The sequence below is a fragment of the Haliotis rubra genome, unplaced genomic scaffold (assembly GCF_003918875.1).
Source record: "Haliotis rubra isolate DU_JTF1 unplaced genomic scaffold, ASM391887v1 Scf114, whole genome shotgun sequence".
Lineage (NCBI taxonomy): Eukaryota > Metazoa > Mollusca > Gastropoda > Lepetellida > Haliotidae > Haliotis > Haliotis rubra.
This window is the reverse complement of record NW_025765048.1, coordinates 1,578,388-1,600,842: the sequence shown is the minus strand read 5'-3', so window position 1 is coordinate 1,600,842 and position 22,455 is coordinate 1,578,388. Positions and strand designations below refer to the sequence as shown.

Sequence of the window (22,455 nt, the reverse complement as noted above, 5' to 3'; positions counted from 1 at the left end):
CGATTGCTTGGTCGTTTAGTCACTGCGACCAATCTTCGATTATTTCAATTAATTGGACCATCACTATAGTTGACAGTTATTAACATTACTCTCTTGTATGTTTCCCAAACTCCAGTGTTATCAGGAAGATTGGTGTTTCTTCCCATCGACGAGGGATCAGTTTCAATGGCACTTAAGGATTCAGATCAAAGTTGGAAAGTTGTACCCAAAAATCTTCTTGAAATAAACAAACTTCACATACATACAGAATGCTATGAGTGAACTGATGTACCACTTCATCATGAGTTTCCATGCCACAAAATTGATACTGTTGTGTTTTTTCAATCAAATATTGAAAAATGTGATTAGCTTTGCAAGTTATGTGATACGTGATATGTATTGTGATAGGTATTGTATTGTGTGTCACGATAGATGTCGTGTTGTGACTATGTATTGTGATACGTATTGTATTGTGTGTCACGATAGATGTCGTGTTGTGACTATGTATTGTGATACGTATTGTATTGTGTGTCTCTTGATAGATGTCGTGTTGTGACTATGTATTGTGATACGTATTGTATTGTGTGTCACGATAGATGTCGTGTTGTGACTATGTATTGTGATAGGTATTGTATTGTGTGTCACGATAGATGTCGTGTTGTGACTATGTATTGTGATACACGTATTGTATTGTGTGTCACAATAGATGTCGTGTTGTGACTATGTATTGTGATACGTATGGTATTGTGTGTCCACGATAGATGTCGATGTTGTGACTATGTATTGTGATACGTATTGTATTGTGTGTCACGATAGATGTCGTGTTGTGACTATGTATTGTGATACGTATTGTATTGTGTGTCACGATAGATGTCGTGTTGTGACTATGTATTGTGATACGTGTTGTATTGTGTGTCACGATAGATGTCGTGTTGTGACTATGTATTGTGATACATATTGTATTGTGTGTCACGATAGATGTCGTGTTGTGACTATGTATTGTGATACGTATTGTATTGTGTGTCACGATAGATGTCGTGTTGTGACTATGTATTGTGATACGTATTGTATTGTGTGTCACGATAGATGTAAGTGTTGTGACTATGTATTGTGATCACGTGTTGTATTGTGTGTCACGATAGATGTCGTGTTGTGACTATGTATTGTGATACGTATTGTATTGTGTGTCACGATAGATGTCGTGTTGTGACTATGTATTGTGATACGTATTGTATTGTGTGTCACGATAGATGTCGTGTTGTGACTATGTATTGTGATACGTATTGTATTGTGTGTCACGATAGATGTCGTGTTGTGACTATGTATTGTGATACGTATTGTATTGTGACATTGCTGTATTGTTTCACCAGGAATCTGAGCAGTAATTCATGATAGTTGAATTGGTTTTAATGATTGAAACACGAGTAAAATCTAGATCAGGCCAGAATATCAGTAATTTCCCTTGGATTAGAGATGGAAAGGCTGCAGTGGGGAATCAGTTTCTTACAATGGTAAAGGTATTGCTTGAGTTGATTACAACAACAGAGGGAAACTAGGCATTTCTCCAGTCATTGACACATGGACACACTGCATCCGAGATTACTTGCAGAAACTTGGCTAACTTCTTTGAGTGGCATTTTAGAAGTTGGGAAGTACAATATAGAACAAACTTTATGGATAACAACTTCTTTTTATTCGTGAGTGCGACGTTTCGATACAGATTCTTGTACCGTTGTCAGGCATGACAATGGTACAAGAATCTGTATCGAAACGTCGCACTCACGAATAAAAAGAAGTTGTTATCCATAAAGTTTGTTCTATATAGAAACTTGGCCCTTAGTATGATTTCAGTAGAATTTAGCATCACTATATATGGCCTATCTGAACTAATTGGACCATACACAATTTCGCTTGACACGGGCTTCAGACTAGCAGCTAAAGTTGCAGACTCCTCCATGTCCATATATTGAAACTGCAAATAAACTGGGCCCAATGTCAAAACACTCACTAATCTGTTTGCATATTCAGTTTTTTTTCTCACATTTTCACCTACCCACCTTTCACGTGACATATTTTTCTTCCAGATTGCAGTGCATAACGAAGTTCTTTAAGGCTGGGGGTATTTCAGGTGAGTGTATTGTAATAATGAACCAATGAAGAAAGGGATGCATTCAGACATCTCACCTTCTGCCTTGTTTTTCTGCATTAAATATATTTAGGTTCATGAGGACTTTACATAAATGTCTAATTTAGGCAAGAGTAGTACTTATTGCTGACCTAATTTGAACTTCTATATGAGGCCTTGTCATACCAATGATAAATTAAGTAATACAATACACCTTCACTCACTCATTCACTCACTCACTCACTCACTCACTCGAGTCTTATAAATAAATATATCAACAATAATGCTTGCACAGACTGCTTATTTGATAATTAGCTGAACTAACTTATACCAACCCAGCCCATTCTGCTTTTATCCTTTGAGGAGAGACAGTCACTTGATGGGTGTGACTTAATATATTGTATGGCAACAGTTGCCAAAACAATTCCCGGCTAGACATCATATGCACAGAATTAATTCAGTGGAGTTTCTATTCCACTGTACTGACATTTTGTCATCAGACAGTCACGTGTTATGCCACAAGGAATTCATATTCAATTTTATTACTTGTTAAACTGTTGACAGATTAGAGTGGATGCATCTTATTTCAGTTTGGACCCAAATGCTTTATTGAAGAGTTTCAAAGATAACAAAATAAACAATTCATAACACATATTTATTACTTTGTTGTTGACAGTCTCCGGCGGGATATCAAACTGTGTCGGGCACTTGTTTGTCCTCCTCTTCCACAATGTCAGTAGGATTGTAAACAACCAGTTTGTATTGTCAATAGTATGCATAGCAGTCAACAATTTCAGTAGTCAGTATCATGTGTAAATGAAATACATTATCGGAAATTTCAAATTTCAAATCTTGGCAAGTATTACAACAGTTCCTGTGGAGTTACTTCCCTTTGGTTTCATTTGTGACATGAGGAATATGGATGACTTTGACATTATCAGCAATACTTGATTTATTTCTATGGCATGGATTAATATAATTATCAAGAATTAAAGTTGGTTTAATATTTTTGCAGTAGTGATGATTATTACAGTCACACTGTAGTAGCTTGGGGTACTATTGCCAAGTAAAAGTAACTTCCATAGCCCCATTCTGCTATTGATTGGTCACGGTCTTGAGCATCACTCCACCACAAGACATGACTGTGACTTAAAGTGTGGAATATATACATATATATGTATGTAAAGAGAACTGTTATAACAAAGGTGTATCAGATAATTTGAAAATATGTCGGTCATGCTTACGTCTGTATGTTGTTCTTCTGTTTGTTTTCATTGAGATCAAGACAATGATACTCTAAATTTTATTTGCAGAAAATATAAATAGTATGTACAAGGAATTCAAATACAGTTGGTGTTGTACTTAAAAATAGGTTTTGAAACAGTTATTTTAAGCGAAATGCCAAGTTTTACTGTCAAACAATATCAGTTGCTATAAAACACCAGTTGATGTTTTGTGTTGATCACTGTTTTCCCAGATCCAATGTTGAATAGTATCAGGATCATCGTGACATCGTCTGTGTCAAAAACATTTGTGGCAACTTATCTAAGGTTGGATGTTAGTAAGATTTGATGTAGATTTTAGTGTTACAAATGGACTGCTGTTAGCCTATCTAAAGAACAAACCATCGTAAATACTATTACTTTGTTTCTTTATTCTTCAAGCTTCGCAAGCACACACAACAATGTCTCAATCCCAGCTGTCACTGGTTCCTATGTACAATCGGGGGTAGCCTAGTGGTTAAAGCGTTAATTCGTCACGCGCGAAGACCCGGTTGAATCCCCACATGGGCACAATGTGTGAAGTCCATTTCTCAATCCCAGCTGTCACTGGAGTATTGCTAAAGCGGCGAAAACTAAACTCAGTCAGACAGTCAGTCCTATGTACAATCACACACACAAGATTAACCCAGTCACCTGTTTTGACATGTGGGAATAGTTTAGCAGACTATGTAGCATCATCATTTTACTAGTTTGGGGGCTTTGGACTAGTGGCCAGTGGTACAGACTGCCATGGTATAGCCGGAATATTGCCAGCCTCATCATTAAACAACATCCACTCACTTAATAGACTCGGACAGTTCTGCAGCAATACATGCAGTAGACCGAGAAGTCTGGACATTCAGGTGGTCCAGTCATCAAACGTGCCATTATGTGCTGTGCAGAGTCGAATCCCTTTGGCATGCCACCTGTGATCATGGTTTTAAATACCTGTCAGTCCACATTATGTTTCTAGAGTTATCAGCACCATACGTGTGCTGGTGAGTTTCACCAAACTGGTAGGGGCGGTGCCTAGTGCCTAAAGTGTTCGCTCGTCATGCCAAAGGCCCAGGATTGATTCCCCCATGGGTACAATGTGTAAAGCCCATTTCTGGTGTTCCCGTGATGTTGCTGGAATGTTGCTGGAATATTGTAAAACCATACTCACTCACTCACCAAATTGGTAAATGTGTAAGACTTGCTTGAGGCTTTCGTCCCACATCACTTTGATATATCTAAAATGCTGGTCAAAGGGGCGTGAAGCAAAAGCAACTCACTCACTTTCTTATTAGACATTCATCATCTGCAGCTGATAAAGCTCAAGACATATATGATGTGCTAGGGTGGAACGGTATGCTCTTACAACGGCACCAAACGTATTGTGGTACAAGGCCTTCGGTTCGTTTTGGTTTGGTATATGATAAATGACAGAAAATGACATCTAGCAAAAATGCATAGATTTCAACAAAATGATTCGATTTCTACACATTTGAGAAAAGGATTAAAAGGGTTAATAAAATGACGGTACGAAAACCGAAAATACCAATTATTTTTATTTCATTACGATATACCGAACCAAAGGCAAAATACCGTGGTATACCGTTTCACCCTATGATGTGCACTAGACTAAGAACTAGACATTCACGATCAGCACTAGACATTTGCCGTATGTCACCATAGATAAGCCGATGTCATAAATAAGCTGAGGTCCTGACTTGACCCTTAAAATCAGTATCAAAATTGTATGTCCGTACATAAGCCGCACACCAACCATATCTTTTCGTCGTGAGCAGTCATCGGAAATAGAATACCAACAAATTTGTATTGGATTACATAAGGAGATCCTGTTGTTACACGATCGCGCAATAAAACATGTTCTTAGCATATCTGAACTTTTGTTTGCAATCCAGTTTATTAATTTTACTCAAAATTTCATTCAAGAATATTTGTGTTAATAACTGGGGTGATATCGTGTGTCCCTCTGAAACTTATAACTTCAGTCCGCATTATTCACAGCAATCACAATCATATTGCGTCTACTAATGCCTTGAAATGAAGTGTAGTAGACAGAAAATGGATACATATGTACATATTTTGTTTCGCTAAATGGTCCCATGTCAACAAACTGTTTTAGCGGGAAATAGCGAGATCGCGCGAAACCACATTGGTGACAGGTCAAATTGTTCCATCCATAAAAAGTATCTGGCAATATATCAAAGTGCTGTCCCACAACCTTAGTTATGATCATAGATATTTTACATCTTTAGAGCAAAACCTGCATTTAAAATGACACAATGCGAGAATATACTTTTCTTGGTAAAATAATAGTTTCAGATACTATATCTTTCCGATCACTACATCAGAATTGATCATGTTGTAATTTATAATCACCGGTAGGTTGTGGGGAAACTTGTGCACAGCTGATTGCTATTTCTGGCTCTGTATGTGAGACAAATACACATGTTAATCTTAATTCCTGCATATAATACAATGCTGAGCAAAAACAAATTACAACTGAAAAGGTAAATAATCTTGTCTCGTGATGTTTAATTGCAAATTTTGACATCTTCACTGACAATGTTGTTTTCTCTTGTTCGTTCAAGCGAAGCAGTATGATGTCATTTTTCTTACCAACAGAAATAAAAGTTTGATGAAAGGGAACCTGTAGGTAAAACAACCCCCTTCTACGGACTGCTGTTTTTGGTCCTCAAAATATGGCCTATCTACAGTGATATACGGTAATAGACATCGCAATCAGCCCTAACCACTATACTCTAAAGCACTGCCATGTTTTAACAGTGAATGCTCTGCATGCTATACTTACAGAAACCAATTCAGTAGCCAGTCCAAGCAAGCAGACACCTCACAGTGACTCAGAAGAGGAAGAAGTTTTGTTTCTTGGTAAGGAATTCTGCCTGTGACCCCTGACATATCCATCTGCTAATACCTGCTTAACAAACTGGGTCGGGAAATTGCTGTTGTACCATGTGCTTCACTGTATGCTCAAACCTAAGCTTGTGGATGCACCTAGAGTAGATCCTGGGCCATGGAGAGAGGGAGAGGAGGAGGAGATGGTGGTGGTGGTGGTAAGAGAGGCTTCCGTCCTCTCCGAGGCAGAGGCTCCTTGAGGAGTGGAGTGAGAGGAATGTACAGAGGAAGAGCTCCTTTCAGAGGGTTTCACAGAGAAACATTGGATAGGAGATATGACCAGGACAGTGTTTGGAGAAGAAGAAATTATGACAGAAATGAAGAAGAGGATGATTTGACTGCCACGTTTAATAACCAAGTAGAACAGTTTTCCGTTTTGTTGAGTATGGATGACCATGATTCTGTTCAAAGAACGGTGTATTCAAAGCCACATGATAGTCGGTTCAGTACAGGGAACAGTGAAATCAATGTGTTGAATGAAAGAATGAAGAGGCAGTCCTTAAGTGATCCTGATTGTTTAGGAAGGACTGCAAGAAGGCCAGTCTTTAACAGAGCATTTCAGGGACATACCCAGGACAGCAGAGGAAGTGGATTCAAGGGAAGAGGTACCTATGGAAATACTGTCAGAGAAAGTTCATCTGGTTCCAGATCCAGGGGAAAGGTATTTCGTCCAGACTTTGGAGGGAGGGAACGAACATATGGAAGCTCAAGAATATCTGAGATACGAGATGATTCAAGAGACAGGAGTCGCCATGTAGATAAAGGAAGAAAACAACGAGCAAGTTGGATTCCTGAAGAAGGAATTCCTGCAGTTGATTCTGATACAAAGAAGACTCCAGGGAACCCGGAGAGGTGATGTACTGGACACTAGAATAGGTGATCATCAAACCAAGTCGGGAAGGACAGAATTGGGAAGACATCGGCACAAGATTCAAGTCTCACCCAAAATAATCCACGATGTGAGGAAGGAAACTGCCACACATGAGAAAAGTAATGGCGATTCAGACAAGACACAGCCTGAGAACAACAAAGGAATTGATCTCGAACTGAGTGACATTTCTTCTGAAGAAAGTGATGACAACAGGAACAATTCATCCAATGTACGTGTGGAAGCTGGAGGCAGGAGAACACATTTGGTGGAAGGCCGAGAGAAAAGTATAGAAAGACCATCAAGAAGTCGCCATGGACACTGTATTGAAATGTTAAACAGATCCTATGAGAGGTACAGCCCTGATCGGAGAGCACTTCTGCCTAGAGACAGTGACATATCGATACAAGGACACATATCAAGGAGAGATGCTCATGCATGCCATAGAAGGCCAAGTTCATTGGAAAGAGACCGAGAATGGGTTCAACAACTTGGGCGTTCTTTGTCCGAAGAAAGTTGCTTTGGACATACAAGAGATAGACCAAGGCAAAGACAAAAGGTTTCTTATAGGACAGAATATTCCAGTAAAGAAAGAGAAGCAAGTTTATTAGGCAAATGGATTGAACAAAGGACTCCAGCCACGTCTAGTTCCCCAGATAAGTCTGATTGTGACATTCAACACAGAGCTGCTTCACAAAATAGACCAACTTCAAGAGAGGGGTCAGACACATGCAGACAACGAGAGAAGGTTATAGCAACCTCCAGCTCAAGACAATTGGTACAGCAAGAAAACATAGACGTCAGTGTTACCCCAAGAGAGAAAGAAGATACATATGAAGAACGAGAGAATACAGATGAAAATTTCAGCTCAAGAGACAGAAAAGAGAGATATCATGGAAATCGTGAGACAAAGGACAGTTTTGACTCTCAAGAGGTGGAGGAAAAATATCTTGAAAGCCATGAAATAATAGTAGGTTCCTGTCCCAAAGAGAGAGAATGCAAGCTTGCAATAAGAGAGAACATGTTTGACAGTTTAGACTCACAAGCCAAACATCATGATGACAGAGCACAAACAGTTGGAAGTTCCAGCTCAAGTGTAAATGAAGATGAATATTGTTCTAGAAAAGAGAAAACAGTGGAAAGTTGCAGTTCAGTAGAGAGAAAAAACAGAACTCGACAATATCGAAAGAAAAGAGCTGAAAGTTCCAGCTCAGGAGATGACAAATGTCTTGGAGACCGAGTGAAACCAGAAGAGTCATCCAGCTCAAATGAAAGGCAAGAAAGATATTCTGGAAAACAAAAGAATAGCATTGCAAGTTCTTGCTCCAGTGAAAGACACAAACGGTATCCTGGAGAACGAAAGACGAGACTTGAAACATCTAGCTCAAGTGAGAGTGAAGATGGACACAGAAGAGAACGAGAAGAAAGGTCCACATCTAGTGAAGACAGTCACAGACGAGACTATACAACTGGAACTTCAAGTTCAAGTGAGAATGACACCAGGTATAGTGACAGTGAAAGCTCTAGCTTTCGGGACAGTGGTGATACACAGAGGAGAAGGAAAAGACTGAGATCAAGTACTCCTCTGAGTGATTACAGGAGACCAACCCACAGAAGCCGGTCACGATCCAAAGGGAGGAGATACAGGGATAGAACCCCTGATGACAAAAGGTCAAGATCACGTTCATTTGAAAGTTCTGATTCTGAAGTAGAGGAAAGAAGATTACCAGTGAGACAGACCTTGCCCAAAGTGCAGTTTGGGTATGGACGACATGTGTTTAGCTCATTGTCAGATTCACGCAGAAGCAGAAGTCGATCTGTGTCTGTGGCTAGGAGCAAGATACAGTTTTATGACCGATTCAATTACAGGTCAAAGATGTATGCAAGAGATAGAACATTAAGGAAGGAACAGGAACGAAGGAAGGCAGCTGCTTGGCGATCGATTCTTGAGGCTAAATTGACTGCGGACAAGGACAGTGTGCACTCAACAAGCTTAGTTGAGGCAACACAAAGTCTCCAGATATCTGCCAAATCTGTTGGCAGTGTTGAGCTATCTGGAGGTGCTGAAAGCCTTAAAGAACAGGATTCCAAGCTGAAAGATAGCAGTCCTAGAAAGCAATGTTTGAGTCAAGGACAAACTGTGCTCAAACCAGATTGTAAATCTGCCCTTTCAATAAGTTCGAAGCCAGGAGGAGAAAATACAACCTTACAGCAGTCCCCGATTTCATCATACCAAACACATACCGTCCATTCTGAAGGGGTTCATAAAAAGACAATATCTCCAGGAAAAGATTTGGTTCAAATCCCATCCCCTGGTAAGAAGTCACTATTTCTGCAAGGTGTAACTTCAGGCTCATCTATCATGAGATTGGTTCGACCTCCAGTTTCCGCTCAGAAGAAAAGTTTTTGGAATGATGTACAGCAGTCACGGAGACGGCCCCCAAAAGAGTACACACCCCTCAAGAAATCCACATTTTTGACAGATGTAGTTAAGCCATCACCTTCTACTTCCAGCTCCTTTGAGGAGGTGTACACTGAACCTGGGAATGATAGTTTGCAACCAGGAAGTGTTAAATCATTACCTCTGTCTTCCAAGCTCCTTCAGAAAAGTTCCAAATCAGCAAGTTCTACTAAGCTTGAGGGTGATGATGAAGCAGTCCCCCCCCTAATGCCAGTGGAAAGGAACCACAAATACCTGTTTCAGAGGCTAAAAAGACTTTGAATGAAAACTATCCAAACAATACTCATGACTCATCTGGCTCCTCTGCTCCGACACAACAAGACGTGTGGAATATTCCACTGCCGAAGTCCTCAACACCGTCGCCAATCAAAAGTACTGACTTAAAACCACGAGTCATTCAGTTGCCAGTCACCCTTAGGATTAAGTCTACAAAGGCTAAGCAGATTTATAAAGAAGTTGAATTGAAGGATGTGACTGTCAAGCCCAGTGCCTCTTCAGAATCTAAATCTGAGCTAAATTCTGCCAGTGTTTCAGACACTGATTTGAAGTCCGAGACGAAAGTTGAAAGCTCTTTCATAAGGTTATCCACCTCAGACTGTCTTTCAGACCATGAAGAGGTTGACATGGATCTGGATGATGAAGATGAGGAGCATAAGATAAGCTTGGAGGAAGATACAAGTTGGATGAGTTCAGGAACTGATCGAAGAATTGTATCAGAAGGATCTTCCACCAGCACAATGTACAGTTCCGTCCCTCAACCTGTTCTTCAGATACCAACAGCTGCCAAGAGATCACCAGACACGAACCAGGGTTCTGTACAGTTGGGGGTTACATTTCCTCATTTGTTACCACATGCATCATCACAGAGACTTTCTGGAACAGAACAGAGTCCTCCAAAGCCTGTTCCAGCAACTGAGGAACAGTCAATAATTCCTCAAGGTCAAACTGGGATGAACAGTCAAGCTAATCTTTCATTGTCAGAGTCAGTTTTAGAAACTGGAGTACCTCAAGGTGTGAAATCACCTGGAGAGTTACAAAAAAATGCAGTTCAAAAAGTCTCATTTAAACTTCAGCAAAGCAGGGTACCTCTGCTGGTTCCTGCAGCTCAGCTGTCACCTCCAGCGTCACCACCAAGGTGCTCAGAAAGTTCTCAGCCAATTGAAATCTGTCCATTTACGTCACCTACTAAGTTTCCAACTGTTAAGGTTCAAGCATCATCTTTTGTGCCAACTTCACAGCCTGTGAAAACTCCTGTATCAAAACCCACCTCAGGCACAGCATCTGTGGAACATTCTGTTGCATCACCAAAGGAATCACCTACTACTATCTCCCCAAGATCAACCAGTGACTGCCAACAGGGAATCTTGCCTTTGCCAGTCCCACTACTGCAACTGTCACCTATTCCCTCATTCAAGCCCAGTAACTTGCAGCAGATCTCCTTGTCACAAAATTCATCTGTTTCCTCATCATTACAGTCTTCTGTACCACAGCCAGTTCCACCACCCCATCAATCTTCAATAACATCTCCCAATTTGTTATCAAGTGGAATTTTACAAACTTCACAGCCAAAACCAGTTCCACGACCCTATCTATCACCCATTGCATCACCACCAGGCCTTGCAAGTGGATTTCTTCAGACGCCACCTCATCATATGCCAATCTCGCCTCTAGGAACAAGTGGAAGTCTACAGATATCACAGCCCAAACCTGTCCCACCACCTCTACAGTCCCCTCCTGCCTCATCACAATGTCTGTCGGGCAACTTCCTTCCAACTTATATGCCTTTACCAGTTCCTTCAACTCAAGAGCTACCAGGTACACCATCACAAGGTCTATTGGACATATTTTCTCAAACCTCAGTTGGAGAATCAGTTCCACAACCAGTTCCACAACCAGTTCCACAACCAGTTCCACCTCCTGAATTGTCTCCAAAGACATCATCACAAGGCCTACCCATCATGCACAACATTCCCTTACCAGTACCACCTCCTCAGCAGTCTCCAAATTCATCTTCCCAGTTACTGTCAAGTAGTTGCCTGCCTGCTCCAGTTCCACAGCCTGTCCCACCCCCTGAACAGTCACTGATCAGTGAACAACAGCCAGTATCTCCAACATCATTGGCCACTTCTCCAAGATCCAAAACGTCAAGTCAGAGGACAACCAAGACAAGTTCCTCGAGACCACTAAATGGTTCAGGACATAAAGCAAAAACCCAACAAGCTTCCCAGTCAAAATATCTTAGACAGCTGAAGACTGTTTTAAGAAAGTCCATGTCAAAATTAGCAGAGGCAGTGCCAAAACAATCCTCAAGGTCTGTGGCCAAACATGAATCTAAACCTGCATCCAAGTCCACTCTAGTGAATCCTGATGAGGATTATGACAGTGAAGAATATGATGCCCCGTCTCCATACAGCTCCTCGAGTGGGTCACCCATGGACATCGAGGCAACTGAAGAATCCAAGATAGAAGTTTTCCAGCCAGTTACAAAGCAAGATCTTCCAATTCAGGACACTTCCAAATTTGTAAGTTCACGCCAAACAGCATCCATAGTGCCTTCAAACACCCACCAATCCGATGTCTCTAGGACTCCTGATACGCCTAAGACACCAGACACAACGAAGACAGCTGACACCCGAACATACCAGGATCTAGTACTCCCCAGTCTGCTGTAAAACAATCCCGGGACCCACGACTCCAGGCAAGGGCTAGGAAACAGGAAGAAGCCAAGGCCAGCCTGGTGATAAAGGATGTGGTGAGCACTCCCTCAAGACCTCCAGGAACCTCTGCCTCCAAGATGGAACCCAAACCGAAAACTGTTGCTATGGTGGCCCGGTCCCCCCAGAGTCGTGGCAGGAGCTCCCTAGATGCCCCCATTGGTTCAGGAAGCATGAGTCACCCATGTGGTAAGCTGGTTTTAATAACTTGTGGATAGGTGGCTAGGGGCATGTTCCTGTAGTGTGTTCATGTAATGCTCTTTAGGGGAGAGGCTGGATTTATTTCATTATTAAAAGACAGGCAAGAGCTTATGAATTCCCTTTAGAGTCTGACTTTCATGTAGGATGACATCTTCGTCAGTAAGATTAGTATTGCAGATTAAATCATTTTGTATTTTACAATACACTTCATCTTTAGTTGTTAACATTTCATGGAAGTGCTCAAAATTGATCCAACATCGGTACGTAATCATTGAAACGAAGAGTTCACCAGAAGCAAGGATGTCTTGATCTTTACTGCAAAGTTAAAACCCCATGACTTAAAGATTATCTGCTATATCCCATTGGTAGTAACTCTGAACGACAAATAGTTACCATCAAGTGTTGAATTTTCAGAGATTTAATATTTTTTACATTAAGCTGTTTTTCATTAAATGTTGTGTACTGAAAGGTGCAGGCACTTGATATACAGTGCAATATAGGTAAAGTTTGTTGATACCTTGAGTTGTTTGTTTTGAATCACATTAATAACTGATAAATTAATTCCTCTGCTCTTATAAGCATTTGCTTGAATAATTATGCTGTTTAGCAGTTAAAGATCAAGACAGCATTTGAATATGAGTTTGTCCGCTCATCTGACATGAGAGTTCTGAGCATGACGTAAGTCCAGCCTTTGTAGTGTGCATGTTGTTTGTGTATGGAGTTTGGAATGCTGCATGTGTGTGTTATGTGTTGTGGAACACTACGTGTTGTCACACATGCATGGAAACATAAATTTCACATTTTTCCAGTTACCATGGTTACTGAAAATATTAATCCTGGTTCTGGTTATCACTCACAATATGCAGATGAATAATCGATTATGATCATAAAACCTGCCACAACATTGTGCTAAAAGAACAGGCAACGATTAATACAATGATCAAGACAGTCGAGGATACTTCTTCTTGAGACACACACACGAATATATTGTTAACATTCCAGTCTTAGAGTCAGCAAACTGGTTCAGTTGTTTTTATGTCTTGATTTAACAAACATAACAATAAGAAACATACTTTCTAAAGTTAAATTTGATTGTCTTTTTATGAATATTGATAAGTCTCCTGAGTCCAACGATAACTGCTGATGCAATCAAAATCGATTGATTGACAGATTATTTGATCCAACGCTCCAGCACTAGTTAATCCCCCTATAGAAGGGTTGTTTTCTTATAAGAGGTAGGTAAGATAGGAATGTGGGCACTGTTTCGGACAATATGTTCCCGTACCTGAAGCGTGTAAGAGAGTTTCACTGGATCAGACAAACCAGTGACTGATGTAATGAGTAGTTTCCTGTGTGGTTTCGGTTCAATGAACTGCATCACTGGACCTGACCTCCCAATCATTCTGGTTGTTGCTTGCTGTAAACATGACTCATTTAGAGTTTACCCGTCCTTGTGGTTTGGTAGACTGTCAGTTAGACTTGAAGTCAGGGCAATGTATATTAGACAAATGATCCCTAAAAGTATACATTATCTATATACAAAATAATAATAATAAGGGCATTTGTAATGCGCTGAATTTTGCACCATGGAGGGGCATGCTCAAAGAGCTACAATCTGATTATTATTACCCCAGATAACCCAAGCTGCCTGTGAGGTGTTAGAATGTTATAGTCATATGACTTATACCTGTGGGTACCCATTTTCTGCTGGGTGAACAGAGGCAAGTTTAAACAGACTCACTTGCCTATGGTGAGACCACATGTAACCCATGTGTTTCGTTGTGGGGCAGGACTGAAGTCCTAGAAACTCTCAGGAGTCCAGCTACCAAACACAGTCATCCATCCAAGGACTCTGAGCACCCAACAATGCTTAACTTCAACTGATTTCTGACCTGAGTTCTACGCACAGGACCACAAACCACCACAGATGACCAGAAGACTACCTAAGCTTTATCAAAGCCAAACCGTTCGCTTAGCAGATGTTGCTCCTATGTTGTGTCAGGATCTGCTTGTCGCGAGTTGAATCCCAAATTCTCTGATTTAGGTCCTTGATCTGACAGCCAACTAGATACATCTGATGGTTTCATCTGCTTCATATACATCTCTGAAATTTTCACTTTTTCCTTCCGATATGCTGATATGTTTAAAATTTTGATTGGATTTCTGTTTAAAGTGTTGTTAAACTGAAAAGCTAGTATGTTTATCTCACACCAAACCATACTACAGTCGTCCCTCGCTGTAACACGGGTCAAAGGGATGACTCCTCCCACGGTATTAGCCACCTGCGTTATAGTAACTAATACACAACACGGAATAACGGCCAAGTAAAATCGTATTTTCCATGGACATTACAGAACTGCTATTTCTTGTATTGTGCCCAGTCAAAACCATATCGTATCGTTGGAGGTGAAAAACAAACTTTGTAAGTGAAAATAGATATATGTACAGGAAACTTGCAATCAAACATCACTAGACATGATAATTCAATTGTTGTTCCAGTTATTCTACCTGCTATTCAACAAAGCCGGAATTGCAATCAGCTGTGCTCACATGATTTGGTCCAATGTACCTGTGATTCAGTTAAAAACGATCCGAAAATATAACATCAGTGAATTTCTATTCCATTTTCAGAATTATTTATGTCTTAAGCATTTGTTTGAGTGGCATTCTATACTATTCACACTTTGCTAAGGATCAAATCATGGATTCAACAGAAAACTATCATGTGGGGTCAAATTTGGTTTAAATATCTAAGCTTATTGTAAGCATGGATCCCAGGTTTCAGTGTGTCATTTCATCTTGTGGAGCCTATACCTGCTATTGAAAGGTGGTGTGTACTTGTCAATGACTCATTCCATGATTTGCAAAATGGTTGATTGGTGCCATGGAAACCATTTTTATGGTTACTCATGTACCAAGTGCATAAGGTTAGATTACATTGGCTGTTTGCCTAAAGAAGGGTTGCCATATTATTATTTATTCTTTTTTAAATAGATACAATTTCAAATCATAACTCTACGTTTAAGTAAAGTTGTGAATTTTTGTGATCCTTAGCAAAGTGTGAGTAGTGTAGAAGTTGGTGGTACTGAGATGACAAAACTTATGGATGATCAACTTCTTTATTTTGACAATGGCGACGTTTCGGTCTAGAAACGTTGCCATTGTCAAAATATAGAAGTTGATCATCCATAAGGTTTTGTCATATCTCAAGCAGTTACTTTAACAGAGATAATCTATATTGTTATCGTATTAGTATAATGCATGTTTTCTATGAACATATTTAACATAATGGGTTCAGGACTTTGGGTTACGTGGCTGGATACACTTTATGTAGGAGACAGTTTGACATGTCACCGTTGACTTCACACAGTATGTGCCACTTTGATTTTAAAAACAAAATGTTGGCAGTAAATTGTCAAATATGACTTCAATGAGTAAATAACACGGGTCTTGGGGTTCATGGATGACGAGACGGTAATTTTGTCCATGATTGCTGAGAATTGTGTGAAAGGATAGGAACCACGTATTATCCCGAGGTTTAACTGAATCCGCGGTATCGTGAAGAGCGTTATTGCGAGGGATGCCTGTATTTAACCTTCCTCCCAGCCCTCCGTGTATTGATACACACCTAAATAAAGATTTTGCTCTTGTGTTGGATCTTCAATCTAACTTTGGCCTCATGTCATATTAAATATAGTTGTTTGTTTCTCTTAAGATTATTTATTTTTCAGAGACTAAACGTTAGTCTATAAGAATATATATACAGACGACCTTTGTTACCTCCCCTTGTTTGAATGTGGGTAATCCTTTATGATATAATCCAAAATATTCCTTACACAGTCATAAGGTCACCCCAGGTCATCCTGATCTTTCTTCATCTACATTCAATGATTTAATTGTCGTAGCAAAGCCTTTTGATTCTCATCAAAATTAATTTTGAGACTTTTAAACAAGTGATCTGAATTGTAAAATTTCATAAAAATGGTTCAATTTTAATTAGGGCTGCTTGCCTCTAGGCAGGAGACCTATTGTAATCGTTCATCGTATTATTATTATTATTTATTATTTATTATTCCGATTTTTGTACCAAACATACCTCCTAAATCAATGCTCCGAATCGCTTACAAAAAATCACACATATGCCTTCCGAGGTGTAGATATTCCCCTTAAAAATCTCTAGGCTCTAGGTCCAATAGCAAAGGGGAGAGTATTCAAAATTAATTCCAAAAGTTCAAAGTTTGACAGCAAATATCTCAAGAACTAATTGTTCCAACACTTCCAACATTGTACAGATGAACAATCAAATTCCCAACAATTTTGCCTGGACGGGTCAAGTCACTAAAAGGTACCGTTTGGCAGTTATTTTTGTTTTCAGCTTTTGGCCATGTTTTTCAGCAGTTTTCTGAGTAGTTCGCTCCCAAAATGTGCTGAGCTCGAACTATCAGCTCTAGACATTCCAAACTTTCCATAACTGATGTCCAGTATCCGTTGTGCAAATTCTGCACAAAAAGTGCCAGGATGTACCTTCGATGGCTGCCATATTGAGTGCTACTTCCGGGCCAAAGTTCTCTTCAAAAACTTTCAAAGACTTCTTCACGGGTTTATCAAAAGCAAACTTACCAGGGAAAAGTCTTGAACAAGCTGGTGTGGATGTTGTCTGTTGTTGCTGTACATTTTGTGTTCTTAGTCATATGTCAAAAGTCGTGTGGTTTGGTGGCCATATTGGATGTAAGATGTTCAAAGGGAATTTGCCGTTTTTGAGGGGTAGCTATTTTCCGCAATTTTTAGCTCTGAATGTATGAGCTACAAAACTTTTAAAATTTGCATATATAGTGTCCATACCTCAAACATGAATAATCTGGGACAATGTTTCGATATCTTGATTAGTTACTGATATCTAGATTTACGGATATCTAGATGTTTGTTTCTATTGTTTATGTCTTCTAAAATTAGTTTTCAAAAAATGGTATTTTCTTTACTATTTAAGATACATTGCTGGAATTTACCAGTATGTAGAAGCTTGGTATACTGAACAATGTTTGTTCCTTAATGCATGTCAAAATGTGAATTGTTAGGTGGCCATATTGGATTCTAGTAGTTTCCAAGTATAGTTCTTTAAGAACAGCGTAGCTGCTCAGGTTCTGCTCAGAAAGTGCTGAAAGTTGACAGGGCATCAGTGTTAGACTCTGAACATTTCATGTTCTTAGATGCTTTTCAAAAGTTGCGAGTTTGGTGGCCATTTTGGATTGAAAAGTGCAAAAATGCAATATTTTATCAGAACGGCATAAAACAGCATATATCTCCATCAGTATCGACCCAATAGTGTCCATATTTGGTATGTGTCTCTGTCATGAGATTCCGATCATTTTCGATTGTTGTTCCAAGGGGATATTTCCAGCCGTTTGGCCACCATTTTGGATTTAAACTGATTTTTTTCAGATTGCCATAGCAACAAAAGTTGAACAGCGAATGACTGGACATTTACAATATCAGTAGGCACAGCCAATGGGATGCTTCCTGCAATATTTCAGTTTTGTACGTTGAATAGTTTGGCGGACAGACGTGCGGACAGACGTCGGTATCAGATTTGCCAATCGAAACTTAAAGACCTTCCAGAGTCGAAGAGCATTCGACTAGCAGTGATATGATTCATATTAACTAAAACTATTACTACTTTCATCAGATATGTGACAGACACAATGGGCTAGATAGAACTAAAGCCAAGGAGCCCACATCGTTGCTTCCAACTATATTTTTATTTGTTTTTATGTAAGGTTTTCACTGCCAGCTCTCTTGCCATGGAGGATGAAGGTGAACACTGTGGATGGCCTCAGCAATGGATTGTTTAGTTTCTTATTCAGGTTGAAGGGCAGTGGGGTAGCCTAGTGGTTAAAGCTTTTGCTCGTCACGCCAAAGACCTGGGTTCGATCCCCACATGGGTACAATGTGTGAAGCCTATTTCTGGTGTCCCACGCCGGGATATCGCTAGAATATTGCTAAAAGTGACGTAAAATTAAACTCACTCACTCACTCTTTAGGTTGACGATGGCAGCATGTGTATGTGAATGCTTGATGTGTTTGAAGACAGATTGAAGTGTTTTATTTAGCATATGTCCTGGAGACTAACTTAAGCTTCCTAAAGTAAAGAATAGAATTCAAACAAGAGCTTATTCAATTATTCTGTGAGTCAGTGTGCAACTGATTGTCATCCTTGGCTCCATGAGAAGCATACAACCTAAAGCCCTAGTATCTCACAGGAGTCATCATCACCCTTACCAGTAGAGGTCGTAACATGTACATGAGAGAGTCCTCTGTTGCGCATGTGAGTGGATATCTGAGAGGGTGTTTAAAGGCACACTATCACAGGGCTCCAGATAAGGGACGTGATCTGCGTATGTACCGATAAAAAATTTGCACGATACAGTAGGAAATAATTTATAAAACGTAGCAGATACGCACCACGGCAATGGTGTACGGTCTTAGAATCATTTACAGACGTATTTATCTGAAAAAAGTATTGTTTTATTGTATATTGACCTGTCTACACAAGACTAGCAATGTTGTAGTGCATATATGAAACGAAACACAAGATTACTGATACTGTATTAAATTCCATTCAGTACTCTAAATGTAGGCTTAAGGTTTTCGAGTACTCCTATATTGAAAAAATAAGGAGTACGTACTCCTGGTGTTCAAAAATTATCTGGAGCCCTGCTATCACACATGTTCGACTATATTTTGGCCTATAATTTCTATATTAGGGGAATATGCACTCATTTTAGTTTCCTATTGAGGCAATAAAAAACTTATTATCCCTTACGACCTGCCTGAAATTGATCATTGAAACTTCAAGGCGAACAGCTTCCAAATAGATAACACTTGCCACATATGGAATGTAAATGAATGCTCCGTACATCGAAAACTATCACATGCAGTGTTGTCGGTGTTTGCTGAGCTGGTTTCAATCACAAGTTGTGCGTAGGATGTTTGTAGAGGGCACTCCAAGGCACATAACTGTCTGAGATTTGTTTGAAATAATGTTCGGCAGGTAGTGGGCGTGAGAGTCGATTTAATGCAACGTTGCATTAAATCATTTGAACTTTTTAATTTAATGTTATAATCTACATCCATACTTTTGGGAATAAATTATATGGTAGCTTCCCTGAGGTCTGTTAGCATTATTGAGAGAAATGCATTATGTATTTTTAGAGAGGTGTGGTGTGACATTGTGCCTTTAAGAATGTGTTCTTTTGTGTTTGCTACAACTAAATGAACTCCAAATGGATAAAACAAGTGAACGGTGGCAGGTAGGATGTGACAGTAATGTAAACATTCAAACCTACAATGGCTGTTGTATACTCCCCTTGAGATTCAGGTTCACTCTGACTGGGTTAATATTGTATGAATATAAGGACAGATTTGACGCATTATAGACATACACAATATCAATGTTAGATGTCTATTATTGTGTTGCATCACTAACATGTATAGTGAACTGGAGGTAGTACTAACATGTATAGTGATGGAGGTAGTACTAACATGTATAGTGATGGAGGTAGTACTAACATGTATAGTGATGGAGGTAGTACTAACATGTATAGTGATGGAGGTAGTACTAACATGTATAGTGATGGAGGTAGTACTAACAGTATAGTGATGGAGGTAGTACTAACAGTATAGTGATGGAGGTAGTACTAACATGTATAGTGATGGAGGTAGTACTAACATGTATAGTGATGGAGGTAGTACTAACATGTATAGTGATGGAGGTAGAACTAACATGTACAGTGATGGAGGTAGTACTAACATGTACAGTGATGGAGGTAGTACTAACATGTATAGTGATGGAGGTAGTACTAACATGTATAGTGATGGAGGTAGTACTAACAGTATAGTGATGGAGGTAGTACTAACATATATAGTGATGGAGGTAGTACTAACATGTATAGTGATGGAGGTAGTACTAACATGTATAGTGATGGAGGTAGTACTAACAGTATAGTGATGGAGGTAGTACTAACATGTATAGTGATGTAGGTAGTACTAACAGTATAGTGATGGAGGTAGTACTAACATGTATAGTGATGGAGGTAGTACTAACATATATAGTGATGGAGGTAGTACTAACATGTATAGCGATGGAGGTAGTACTAACATATATAGTGATGGAGGTAGTACTAACATGTATAGTGATGGAGGTAGTACTAACATGTATAGTGATGGAGGTAGTACTAACATGTATAGTGATGGAGGTAGTACTAACAGTATAGTGATGGAGGTAGTACTAACATGTATAGTGATGGAGGTAGTACTAACATGTAAAGTGATGGAGTAGTACTAACATGTATATAGTGATGGAGGTAGTACTAACATATATAGTGATGGAGGTAGTACTAACATGTATAGTGATGGAGGTAGTACTAACATGTATAGTGATGGAGGTAGTACTAACATGTATAGTGATGGAGGTAGTACTAACATGTATAGTGATGATGTAGGTAGTACTAACATATATAGTGATGGAGGTAGTACTAACATGTATAGTGATGGAGGTAGTACTAACATGTATAGTGATGGAGGTAGTACTAACATGTATAGTGATGGAGGTAGTACTAACATGTATAGTGATGGAGGTAGTACTAACATGTATAGTGATGGAGGTAGTACTAACATGTATAGTGATGGAGGTAGTACTAACATGTATAGTGATGGAGGTAGTACTAACATGTATAGTGATGGAGGTAGTACTAACATGTATAGTGATGGAGGTAGTACTAACATGTATAGTGATGGAGGTAGTACTAACATGTATAGTGATGGAGGTAGTACTAACGTATAGTGATGGAGTAGATATAAACATCTGTGGCATAACACAAATATTTATGAGTCATTCTACACTTTACACCACCCAAACTTACTCAATTTTCATGTGTCACAACTCCAGTGGCCAATGTGCAGTTTGACTTTTTTGTGTCTTTTTCATGTTTTCCAAAGGAAATTTTTAACATATCATAATTAATGATGTTACAGGTACATGCTTGGCGTGGTTGGCCTTTTTTGTATGGAAAAACATTTTGTAAAAATAGGTCAAACTTTGTCACAAAGCTTGATGTCAATACCGTAACATCATCCAAAACTTGCAATAATGATCACTCCCTGTACTATCTTCTAATTCTACTTCATATTTGCAAGCAATGGCAGTGAGGAAACATGACAGTCAAACACCAACACAAAAAAATCATTTTTCTGAATTTTATTGCAAAAAAGATGTGTACAAAATGATATCTGAGATTTTTGCATGTCCTAACCGTTACGGTGGTTACCGCTGAAACCAATTAATTTTGTGAAGCCAAACAATGCCAAGTACCTTAGACAGTAGGGGAAATCATTTGAAACCATGTGCTCAGTAAACTTTGGGGGCCAGTTATTGTTTTAAAACTGATATTATTAGTGGCTGTCACTACTGTTACGGTCACTTCCGTTATCATAGGTATTGTTACAGATTTTGTGACGGCAGTGACTTTTTCTAGTTTAATGTTGTTTGTATCTAAATTTTCAATTCAAAGATTTCTAATATTTTGGAATCTTATCTAACATAAACAAATTGTATCAAATGAATAAAATCAATAAGTATGATTTTTGTTAAGGTAAGGACAGGGTAGTGTAATGTCTGTGACAAAGAAGAAAACTGCTGTCATAGGGCCGTTACGGTAGTGACATATACCATCACAATGTCACTGCAGTCATTACCTGTTTTTAACATGACAGGGACATCTATAAGTAAGTCTTTTGCCTATTACATATTCTTCAAACATTCTTAAATATCTGACTGACAAATTTCATTAGATTATCTTTTAAAGTAAACATATAGAACTGGCTATTATTAAAAATGTCGCTACCGTTATTGTGTCACTACCGTA

General features: G+C 39.3%; 1 protein-coding gene across 3 annotated transcripts in view; it reads left to right on the top strand.

The window, feature by feature from the left end:
* LOC124252963 (SMC5-SMC6 complex localization factor protein 2-like) overlaps window positions 1-22,455 on the top strand; it is a 72,063-nt gene that overhangs the window by 4,977 nt on the left and 44,631 nt on the right. Inside the window, exons 2-3 of one of the 3 annotated variants that reach the window (XM_046686669.1) lie at window positions 2,064-2,107; window positions 6,190-6,264. The gene's annotated coding sequence lies outside the window, so the exon portion shown is untranslated. Of the gene's footprint in view, window positions 1-2,063; window positions 2,108-6,189; window positions 6,265-12,307; window positions 12,524-22,455 lie in introns of those variants that run through there. The other 2 variants (XM_046686686.1, XM_046686677.1) reach the window with 2 other exon arrangements.